This window comes from Convolutriloba macropyga, unplaced genomic scaffold (assembly GCF_964194025.1).
Source record: "Convolutriloba macropyga unplaced genomic scaffold, txConMacr16.3 SCAFFOLD_5434, whole genome shotgun sequence".
NCBI classification, from domain to species: domain Eukaryota; kingdom Metazoa; phylum Xenacoelomorpha; order Acoela; family Convolutidae; genus Convolutriloba; species Convolutriloba macropyga.
In genome coordinates, this window is record NW_027451773.1 from 1 (window position 1) to 12,500 (window position 12,500).

General features: G+C 44.1%; 1 pseudogene; it reads left to right on the top strand.

Moving 5' to 3' along the window:
* Window positions 1-11,189: 11,189 nt before the first annotated feature.
* On the top strand, window positions 11,190-11,341 carry LOC142356948 (5.8S ribosomal RNA; annotated as a pseudogene).
* The last annotated feature ends 1,159 nt before the right edge of the window (window positions 11,342-12,500 follow it).

Genomic DNA, 12,500 nt, shown 5'->3' on the forward strand with positions numbered 1-12,500 from the left:
AGCTAGCTTGAGCTAGCTAGCTAGCTTGAGCTTGAGCTTGAGCTTGAGCTAGCTAGCTTGAGCTTGAGCTAGCTAGCTAGCTTGAGCTTGAGCTAGCTAGCTAGCTTGAGCTTGAGCTAGCTAGCTAGCTTGAGCTTGAGCTTGAGCTAGCTAGCTTGAGCTTGAGCTTGAGCTAGCTAGCTAGCTTGAGCTTGAGCTAGCTAGCTTGAGCTTGAGCTAGCTAGCTTGAGCTTGAGCTAGCTAGCTAGCTTGAGCTTGAGCTAGCTAGCTAGCTTGAGCTTGAGCTAGCTGGCTTGAGCTTGAGCTAGATAGCTTGAGCTTGAGCTAGCTAGCTAGCTTGAGCTAGCTAGCTAGAGCTCGACCTATGAAAAGCTGCGCAAACACTTATTCTATAATAATTGCGAAAATTAAAAATTTCACAAGTGAAAAGCTGCATAAACAGTAATTCTATGTGTGGGGCATTATTAGGGGGAGGTGTCTTGTCAAAATATGGCTGGACTAAAGACCTCAACCCAGATAGGGTGGAAGGCCCTATGATCGGTCTGTTACTAATCGGTGACCGATAAAGACCTGACCAAGGCCTGTAGTAAGCTTGGTTAGGCATTACAGGAGATAACACTAAGACCGAGGGGTCTTAGAGAGCCCTCTAGCGGGGCGAAATAGAGCTAGATCGAGCCTTGGGAAAGCTAGATCGAGCAGGACTGAAGCTAAAGGATAGACCGAGAGGTCTGTCTGGTCCTCCTAGAGAGGCCAAGAGAAAGTACGAGAAGCCAACTAAAGCTTGATCGGGCCTTCAGCAAGCACGACCGAGCTGTACCGGAGCTAACACTAAGACCGAGGGGTCTTAGAGAGCCCTCTAGCGGGGCGAATAGAGCTAGATCGAGCCTTGGGAAAGCTAGATCGAGCAGGACTGAAGCTAAACGATAGACCGAGAGGTCTGTCTGGTCCTCCTAGAGAGGCCAAGAGAAAAAACGAGAAGCTAACTAAAGCTTGATCGGGCCTTCAGCAAGCACGACCGAGCTGTACCGGAGCTAACACTAAGACCGAGGGGTCTTAGAGAGCCCTCTAGCGGGGCGAATAGAGCTTGATCAAGCCTTGGGCAAGCTAGATCGAGCAGGACTGAAGCTAAGCAAGAGACCGAGAGGTCTGTCTGGTCCTCCTAGAGAGGCCAAGAGAAAGTACGAGAAGCCAACTAAAGCTTGATCGGGCCTTCAGCAAGCACGACCGAGCTGTACCGGAGCTAACACTAAGACCGAGGGGTCTTAGAGAGCCCTCTAGCGGGGCGAATAGAGCTAGATCGAGCCTTGGGAAAGCTAGATCGAGCAGGACTGAAGCTAAACGATAGACCGAGAGGTCTGTCTGGTCCTCCTAGAGAGGCCAAGAGAAAGTACGAGAAGCTAACTAAAGCTTGATCGCGCCTTCAGCAAGCACGATTGAGCAAGACCGGAGCTAACACTAAGACCGAAGTGTCTTAGAGAGCCCTCTGGTGGGGCGAATAGAGCTAGATCGAGCCTTGGGAAAGCTAGATCGAGTAAGATTGAAGCTGAAAGAGTGTCAGAGGAGCAAATGAACCTCCAAAAAGTGAAAATCAAATTTTAGAAAAAACACAAGTTAAATACTGCATGGACAGTATTTCTATGTGTGGGGCATTATTAGGGGGAGGTGTCTTGTCAAAATATGGCTGGACTAAAGACCTCAACCCGGATAGGGTGGAAGGCCCCATGATCGGTCTGTTACTAATCGGTGACCGATAAAGACCTGACCAAGGCCTGTAGTAAGCTTGGTTAGGCATTACAGGAGTTAACACTAAGACCGAGGGGTCTTAGAGAGCCCTCTAGCGGGGCGAATAGAGCTAGATCGAGCCTTGGGAAAGCTAGATCGAGCAGGACTGAAGCTAAGCAAGAGACCGAAAGGTCTGTCTGGTCCTCCTAGAGAGGCCAAGAGAAAGTACGAGAAGCTAACTAAAGCTTGATCAGGCCTTCAGCAAGCACGACCGAGCTGTACCGGAGCTAACACTAAGACCGAGGGGTCTTAGAGAGCCCTCTAGCAGGGCGAATAGATCTAGATCGAGCCTTGGGAAAGCTAGATCGAGCAGGACTGAAGCTAAACGATAGACCGAGAGGTCTGTCTGGTCCTCCTAGAGAGGCCAAGAGAAAGTACGAGAAGCTAACTAAAGCTTGATCGGGCCTTCAGCAAGCACGACCGAGCTGTACCGGAGCTAACACTAAGACCGAGGGGTCTTAGAGAGCCCTCTAGCAGGGCGAATAGAGCTAGATCGAGCCTTGGGAAAGCTAGATCAAGCAGGACTGAAGCTAAACGATAGACCGAGAGGTCTGTCTGGTCCTCCTATAGAGGCCAAGAGAAAGTACGAGAATCTAACTAAAGCTTGATCGGGCCTTCAGCAAGCACGACCGAGCTGTACCGGAGCTAACACTAAGACCGAGGGGTCTTAGAGAGCCCTCTAGCAGGGCGAATAGAGCTAGATCGAGCCTTGGGAAAGCTAGATCGAGCAGGACTGAAGCTAAACGATAGACCGAGAGGTCTGTCTGGTCCTCCTAGAGAGGCCAAGAGGAAGTACGAGAAGCTAACTAAAGCTTGATCGCGCCTTCAGCAAGCACGATTGAGCAAGACCGGAGCTAACACTAAGACCGAAGTGTCTTAGAGAGCCCTCTAGTGGGGCGAATAGAGCTAGATCGAGCCTTGGGAAAGCTAGATCGAGTAAGATTGAAGCTGAAAGAGTGTCAGAGGAGCAAATGAACCTCCAAAAAGTGAAAATCAAATTTTAGAAAAAAACACAAGTTAAATACTGCATGGACAGTAATTCTATGTGTGGGGCATTATTAGGGAGAGGTGTCTTGTCAAAATATGGCTGGACTAAAGACCTCAACCCGGATAGGGTGGAAGGCCCTATGATTGGTCTGTTACTAATCGGTGACCGATAAAGACCTGACCAAGGCCTGTAGTAAGCTTGGTTAGGCATTACAGAAGATAACACTAAGACCGAGGGGTCTTAGAGAGCCCTCTAGCGGGGCGAATAGAGCTTGATCAAGCCTTGGGCAAGCTAGATCGAGCAGGACTGAAGCTAAACGATAGACCGAGAGGTCTGTCTGGTCCTCCTAGAGAGGCCAAGAGAAAGTACGAGAATCTAACTAAAGCTGGGTCGGGCCTTCAGCAAGCACGACCGAGCAGTACCGGAGCTAACACTAAGACCGAGGGGTCTTAGAGAGCCCTCTAGTGGGGCGAATAGAGCTAGATCGAGCCTTGGGAAAGCTAGATCGAGCAGGACTGAAGCTAAACGATAAACCGAAAGGTCTGACGGGTCCTCATAAGAGGCATGGAGAAAGATCTGATACTAAAGTACCTCTCGGAAGTAATAAAATATGCCTGATGAAGCCGGGTATGATGTTTGTTGTTTGATGGCATTCATCGATTAGGTCTGGTGGATTCCCCATTACTCCGAGTGGTACTAGTAGAGGCTCCTACAGGGGTGAGCAAAGCGAGATCAAGCCTTAGGCAAGCTAGATCGAGCAGAACTGAAGCTGAAAAGCAAAATAAATGACAGGTCTGTCCAAATCAATAAACTTGAAATCCAGTGTGGTCACCACGGGTCACGAGGTGAATTCCTAGCGATTGTCTGCTGAACGTATAGGAAGGCCCGAAACGAACGATAATTTCATTGCACAGTGGAGATACTATACGTTCAGGAGTAGCATACATCGGGTTTGATCTATGATCATGTCTGGTCTCCGAGGATCCACCGGGTTACCAACTGGCACCGCTGTACTGGGTGTAAAACTGGGCCACCTGAAGTCCCGGGTGTAAAACTAGGTGCCTCTGTGCCAAAGTAGCGGCTTGCGTAGTGCATTATGCCTCCGGCTTGCGAAATGGTTATAAGCAATAACAACAGGACGCCGCGGGGTGTTCACTTAAAGGAGTAACGTTCTCTCAAGGGAGGGGATCTAAAAATCTTGATAAAACATTTATTCTATGCAAAATTTGTGCGCAAATTTTGCAAAGTAAAAAGCTGCACTGTAGCAAATTCTATGTGTGTAGCATTATTAGGGAAGTGTTGTTTGATGGCACCTCTCTACTTGATGCACCAAAGAACTACCTTGATGGCTCATGACCGCTGGTAATCTGTCGTCGCTAGTAGTTCGGAACTGAGAACAAATATGTTCGCAAATTACAACAATTATACAGCATATTGCTGAATAAAGCAGAACCGAATAATACTCAGTGACTTTACACCAAGACTGACTAATGTCTGGATTGTATCGTCCTACTCGAGTAAGGCGAAGAAAAGCTAGAAAGATACGCTTTTCACAAAGCAGGCTTAATGCATGCAAACCAAGGAGGAAGGAGTGATGCCCCTCCTTATAATAAGCAGAACCAAATAAAGAACAGACAGCATCATCTGTACAGTGACCAAGAAGAGGTGAAACTTCTGTATGTGAAAAGGCAATTTGAGCGAGATTTATTAGCAGACTAGTATTATGTTGTTTCTAGTAGGCGAAAGCCGAAACATCAACATGTGAAAATCTGATATTAAATCCTCAATCATTTTCCCTAGTATTATACAGCTATGAGTAACCTTAATTGGACACGGCAATTATTGCTGACCGGTGAAACTTTCGCATGGGAAAGACACACACACTTCTTGACAAAGCAATAAGTATTATGCTGTTTCTAGTACGCGAAAGCAGAAACATCAGCATGTGAAAGTTGTGAAGTTGAAGAATTTTTGTGTTGAGTACGATGTTGTTACTAGTAACCATGTCGACAGCTGAGAACTGTTCTCTAACCAATAGAAGGTGAAACTTCTGTATGTGAAAAGGCAATTTGAGCGAGATTTCTTAGCAGACTAGTATTATGTTGTTTCTAGTAGGCGAAAGCCGAAACATCAACATGTGAAAATCTGATATTAAATCCTCAATCATTTTCCCTAGTATTATACAGCTACTAGTAGCCGTAATTGGTCAGGGAAACATTGTTGACCGGTGAAACTTCACATGGGAAAGACACACAAATTACTTGACAAAACAATAAGTATTATGCTGTTTCTAGTATGCGAAAGCAGAAACATCAGCATGTGAAAGTTGTGAAGTTGAAAAGTTTTTGTGTTGAGTACGGTGTTGTTACTAGTAACCATGTCGACAGCTGGAAAGCTGTTCTCTAACCAATAAAAGGTAAAACTTCTGTATCTGAAGAGGCGGCGTGATTGAGATTTTTAACAGACTAGTATTATGTTGTTTCTAGTAGGCGAGAGCCGAAACATCGACATGTGAACATCTGGTTTTTAAATCATGAGTCAATTCTCCCTAGTATGATACAGTTGTTAGCCGGTATTGGTAACAGTAGAACAGAGATTTGGAGGGCAAAACCTGCTCATGGGAAATGCTCACAGAGCGCTATCTACCAGTACACATAGTATTATGCTGTTTCTAGTACGCGCGAGCCGAAACATCAGCATGTGAAATGTGTAATCGTGGGTAACTCTAAGTGTGTAGAGTACTGTGTAGTAACTAGTAGCCATGCCAAAGCATGCATTGAAACTCTTCGTGATTTAAAAAGCTCAAAGCAAGATTGACGAGGCCGCAAGGCTATGTCTTTCTAAATTCGAACAAATCGAAAGATTGTTCAAAGTACAATTAAACTGATTGATCCTGTCAGTTGCCATATGCTTGTCTGAAAGACTAAGCCATGCATGTGCAAGCGAAGCTTGAAAAAGTGGAACCGCGAATGGCTCATTAAATCAGTTACTATCTATTAGTTGATTTGCAAGCTAAATGAATAACTGCGGTAACCCTGCAGCTAATGCATGCTGATTGTCCGACACTGTCGGAGACTTTTACAAGACTACACCGGGTGATTTGCTAAGTACAGACACATCCCGTGATGAGTCCTAGTAACTGAAAGATCCCAGATAGCTTCGGCTTGGGGACGGAACTTCCGAATTTCTGACCTATCAACCTATGATGGTAGTGTAACGGACTACCATGGTTGTGACGGGTAACGGGGAATCAGGGTTCGATTCCGGAGAGGGAGCCTTAGAAACGGCTACCACATCCAAGGAAGGCAGCAGGCACGCAAATTACCCACTCTCCGCACGAGGAGGTAGTGACTAGAAATAATGATATGAACCTTTATGGTTTGTAATCAGAATGGAATGGACTTAAAAGCTCCATTGATGAACGAGTAGAGGGCAAGTCTGGTGCCAGCAGCCGCGGTAATACCAGCCTCTACAAGCGTATGCAATAGTTGCTGCGTTTAAAAAGCTCATAGTTGGATCTGTTTGAGTAGAACGGCAACATGGTCTTCAGTTAAATCTGTTGACTCGTTCCGCTCATCCTTCGCATCGAAGAAATAGTTTGCACTTAAATGTGACGAACTGTGGAAACGGTGTTTTCACCCTGAGAAAATTAGAGTGTTCAAAGCATCCTTTGGGATCGAATAATAAAGCATGGAATAATGGAGAATGACCCGCTACTCGATTGATGCCGGTTGGCTGAGTGCGGTAATGATTGAAAGGAACAGACGGGGGCATTTGTATTGCTACGTTAGAGGTGAAATTCTTGGATCGTGGCAAGACAAACTACTGCGAAAGCATTTGCCAAGAATGTTTTCATTAATCAAGAACGAAAGTCAGAGTATTGAAGAGGATTAGATACCCTCGTAATTCTGACCATAAACTATACCAACCTACAATTTGTCAAAGTCGATCTTGACTTGGCAAGAGATTAACCGGGAAACCAAAGTTTATTGGTTCCGGGGGAAGTATGGTTGCAAAATCGAAACTTAAAGGAATTGACGGAAGGGCACCACCAGGAGTGGAGCCTGCGGCTTAATTTGACTCAACACGGGAAAACTCACCCGGTCCAGACATCTTAAGGATTGACAGATTGAATATCTTTCATGATTATATGGGCGGTGGTGCATGGCCGTTCTTAGTTAGTGGAGTGATCTGTCTGGTTAATTCCGATAACGAACGAGATCTTCTCCATCTAAATAATGAAATTCACTATATGTGAATTCAAACACTTCTTAGAGGAACTATGCGGAATTAAATACCGCAGATGAAGTGAGGCTATAACAGGTCTGTGATGCCCTTAGATGTTCTGGACTGCACGCGCGCTACACTGTGTACTTTTAGATTGAGTACTCAGCCCTTGGTCCGAAATGGACTGGGCAATCAGAGAAAAGTACAGCGCTTCAAGGGGATCGTCTGTTGTAACTTGCAGACGTGAACCAGGAATTCCTGGTACTTATGAGTCAACAACTCATAGGGATTACGTCCCTGCCCTTTGTACACACCGCCCGTCGCTACTACTGATTGGATAGTTAAGCAAGAATTGCAAATTCCTACTGTTGGGACTTCGGTCTCCGGCAACGGGATGAAGCGGATCGAGCTTAATTGTCTAGAGGAAGTAAAAGTCGTAACAAGGTTTCCGTAGGGGAACCTGCGGAAGGATCAGTGATTGATTCCTTCGGGCATGGCTGCTGGTAGAGGCCATGTCTGTAGTGCGCATGACGCTCTGTCGCTAGAGATTGCTTGGCAACCAATCTCGAATTATGTATCGAGCTCAAAAACTACTTGTGTGGATACATAGTTCAGCAGTCATGGCAAGGGACTGCTTAAAGGGAGACTAGTTAGCAAAAGCAGCCTAGCAGAACTGCAGCTATCTAGATCTCAGAAGCTGGGTTATAGAAGCCCAGCTATAGACTTGTGAATGAGAAAGGCCTAAAAAGGTCCACAAGTCGCGTGGTTAGAACCGACACGCAAAAATCCCAGCGAGTGACAGAGCGTTGCGCTGTTCAGTGGGAAAGAGTTGAGCTACTCGGGGCGCCCACTGAACTTGCTCCGAGCCAAAGGCTCGAAAAAACACAGCTTAGCCTCAGATCCTTTACATAGAAGGCTAGCTAAAATAAACTTACCTTGGACGAGGGTAAAGTTTAGTCAGTTCTTAGGGGAGAGTAATCCACAGCTTCTCGCCCTCTGAACATTCTCCCAGATATGTAGGTCTGGGAGAGTCTCCTCCTGTTCTTCGGAATCTGGAGGTAGACAAAGACAGTACGATACGATCTTGCATCGGGATGACTAACCGATAATGATCATAATCTGACAATTTTTCCGGCTTGAGGCACCGGAGTCAGATTAAAGACACATACTGAACTAAAGGCGTATGTGCAAAGCTTGTCGGAGTGTAGAGAGTCAAGCTGAGTTGACTCGTCACGTGGTGATGACAACAGCCATGTGCAAAACACTCACAACTTTATCGTCTATGTGGAAAAGGTTGCTAACAGCGCTCTCTATGAGAGGCCCTCGCATATAACTATACGAGGAAAAGGCGATAGAGTTGTTTGAATGTGGGGCAGGTTCATCGACAAGCTAAGTTGATCACATTCTTGTTGTGGCATCCTACTAGAATTGGTCACGGTCTGCACCAACTCTCCCCAAGTTGGCCAGACTTAAAACTAGAAATAAGGTTTGCAGCTATGTGAACCTAGAAACTGTAAAGGAGTTGAAAGAACTTAAAGGAATTGAAAGAGGCCTTGAGGTATATCCTCTTGGTAAAGACCCACAAAAGCTCACAAAAGTGGCTTCGAAGGGCAAAACTGGTTCATCCAAAACAATTGGAGAGCTTAAAGCAGAACCAATTCGAATGAAACACTATTGGTGAAACTTCATCATGAGAACGTCACAAGCTGATCACGCTCTATGATATGACTAGTATTATGTTGCTTCTAGTAGGCTAAGCGCAAGCCGAAACATCAACATGTGAAAGTCGTAGAATTTTGCAATCAAACTGTGGCTAGTACTGTGATGTTACTAGTAACCTGGTGTTCCGTCATATGGCCAAGAGAGCATTTGAAGGCGAAACTTCTGCATGGGAAAGCTGCATCATGATCAAAATTTTATATCGAGTATTATGTTGACGTTAGTAGGCCTTGGCCGAAAACGCAGCATGTGAAAGGTATAGATAAAAGTTATTGTTGCAGTCAGTACTGTGTAGTTACTAGTAGCTGGATTTAAGATCAAAATGAGACACTGTTGGTGAAACTTCATCATGAGAATGTCACAAGCTGATCAAGCTCTATGATATGACTAGTATTATGTTGCTTCTAGTAGGCTAAGCGCAAGCCGAAACATCAACATGTGAAAGTCGTAGAATTTTGCGATCAAATTGTGGCTAGTACTGTGATGTTACTAGTAACCTTGTGTTACGTCATATGGCCAAGAGAGCATTTGAAGGCGAAACTTCTGCATGGGGAAGCTGCATCATGAACAAAAGTTTATATCGAGTATTATGTTGACATTAGTAGGCCCTGGCCGAAAGCGCAGCATGTGAAAGGTATAGATAAAAGTTATCGTTGCAGTCAGTACTGTGTAGTTACTAGTAGCTGGATTTAAGCTCGAAATGAGACACTGTTGGTGAAACTTCATCATGAGAACGTCACAAGCTGATCACGCTCCATGATATGACTAGTATTATGTTGCTTCTAGTAGGCTAAGCGCAAGCCGAAACATCAACATGTGAAAGTCGTAGAATTTTGCGATCAAATTGTGGCTAGTACTGTGATGTTACTAGTAACCTTGTGTTACGTCATATGGCCAAGAGAGCATTTGAAGGCGAAACTTCTGCATGGGGAAGCTGCATCATGAACAAAAGTTTATATCGAGTATTATGTTGACGTTAGTAGGCCCTGGCCGAAAGCGCAGCATGTGAAAGGTATAGATAAAAGTTAGCGTTGCAGTCAGTACTGTGTAGTTACTAGTAGCTGGATTTAAGCTCGAAATGAGACACTGTTGGTGAAACTTCATCATGAGAACGTCACAAGCTGATCACGCTCTATGATATGACTAGTATTATGTTGCTTCTAGTAGGCTAAGCGCAAGCCGAAACATCAACATGTGAAAGTCGTAGAATTTTGCAATCAAACTGTGGCTAGTACTGTGATGTTACTAGTAACCTTTTCTTACGTCATATGGCCAAGAGAGCATTTGAAGGCGAAACTTCTGCATGGGGAAGCTGCATCATGAACAAAAGTTTATATCGAGTATTATGTTGACGTTAGTAGGCCCTGGCCGAAAGCGCAGCATGTGAAAGGTATAGATAAAAGTTATCGTTGCAGTCAGTACTGTGTAGTTACTAGTAGCTGGATTTAAGCTCGAAGTGAGACACTGTTGGTGAAACTTCATCATGAGAACGTCACAAGCTGATCACGCTCTATGATATGACTAGTATTATGTTGCTTATAGTAGGCTAAGCGCAAGCCGAAACATCAACATGTGAAAGTCGTAGAATTTTGCGATCAAATTGTGGCTAGTACTGTGATGTTACTAGTAACCTTGTGTTACGTCATATGGCCAAGAGAGCATTTGAAGGCGAAACTTCTGCATGGGGAAGCTGCATCATGAACAAAAGTTTATATCGAGTATTATGTTGACGTTAGTAGGCCCTGGCCGAAAGCGCAGCATGTGAAAGGTATAGATAAAAGTTAGCGTTGCAGTCAGTACTGTGTAGTTACTAGTAGCTGGATTTAAGCTCGAAATGAGACACTGTTGGTGAAACTTCATCATGAGAACGTCACAAGCTGATCACGCTCTATGATATGACTAGTATTATGTTGCTTCTAGTAGGCTAAGCGCAAGCCGAAACATCAACATGTGAAAGTCGTAGAATTTTGCAATCAAACTGTGGCTAGTACTGTGATGTTACTAGTAACCTTTTCTTACGTCATATGGCCAAGAGAGCATTTGAAGGCGAAACTTCTGCATGGGGAAGCTGCATCATGAACAAAAGTTTATATCGAGTATTATGTTGACGTTAGTAGGCCCTGGCCGAAAGCGCAGCATGTGAAAGGTATAGATAAAAGTTATCGTTGCAGTCAGTACTGTGTAGTTACTAGTAGCTGGATTTAAGCTCGAAGTGAGACACTGTTGGTGAAACTTCATCATGAGAACGTCACAAGCTGATCACGCTCTATGATATGACTAGTATTATGTTGCTTATAGTAGGCTAAGCGCAAGCCGAAACATCAACATGTGAAAGTCGTAGAATTTTGCGATCAAACTGTGGCTAGTACTTTGATGATGCTTGTAGCCAACCGAATTGGTTGAAAAGCCCAATAAGTAAGCTAACTTGGGAGAGCTTGTTGGAAACCAAATGCTACTAGATTGGTCCAAATACATCCTTCAACAGGGGATCACTTGGCTCGCTTTACGAAGAGGAGCACAGCTATATGTGTTAATTCGGTATGAATCGCAAGATTTGTTTACCGACCTCTCTAACGCAAAAGGCGGTCTCGGCTTCGGCTGTTGACTGCGTCCGATTCAGGGTTATATAACTCTCGATTGAACACATTGATGTTCTATTGTTGGTGCTTCCAATAAAATTGGAACACTTAAAGCAGAACCGATTCAAATAATAGCATTCTGATCAATGATTGCATTCCTTGATCAAGAACTGCTGGAGTCATTGTGATGGCGAATTTTCTTCATAAGAAAATTGCAAAGAGACGGAACTTAATGAGACTAGTATTATGTTGTTTCTAGTAAGCGGAAGCTGAAACAGCAACATGTGAAAATCAAGTTTTGTTCAATGATCTCGAGGCGATAAGTACTATGAAGCAACTAGTAGCCTAAGCATGACTCAGATTTGAGACAGTCAAAAAGACTGGCGAAACTTCTTCACATGAAAGTTACATAGAGAACTACAAATGTATACAGCGAGTATTATGTTGTTTCTAGTAGGCGAAAGCTGAAACATCAACATGTGAAAGTTGTCTGCAAACTGTAGAACGATATGTGATTAGTACTGTGCTGTTACTAGTAGCCAGTCTGACTGTAGAAGCCAAGACAAAGGGAAACTAATGCATCTGAAAAGGACAAGTTATGGAAAGGTATGCACGATAAGTATTATGTTGTTTCTAGTAAGCGGCAGCTGAAACATCAACATGTGAACGTCGTTGTGTACAGTAACCTAGAACTATATAGTCCTTAGTAACGTGCATTTACTAGTACCTGTAATTGGTATTCAGACTCAGGCAGTTTGGAATAGTTTGGCAAAGATGCACCAGAGAAAACTGGGATTTGATACAGAAATTGTTGAATACAAGTATTATGCTGCTTCTAGTAGGTTGAATCCGAAACATCAGCATGTGAAAATTGAAAACATTTCTGGTTCGAATTGTCACAAGTATTTGGTGATCTGAGTAGCCAAACTCACTACAACGCCAATTGAAGGCAAAAATTCTCAACGGGAAAAGCTATTCTCATTGAATGAGCTAACAAGACGAGTATTATGTTGCTTCTAGTAGGCGAAAGCCAAAACATCAACATGTGAAAGTCTTGCTGAACAAATTTAATGTTGTTGAGCTCAGTACCGTGTGAATTAGTAGCCATAATTGGCGAGCGAAAATTGAACTGGCGAAACTTCGTCTTTGGAAAATTGCAGATGCCGAGCACTTATTTTGCAACGAGTATTATGTTGACTGTAGTA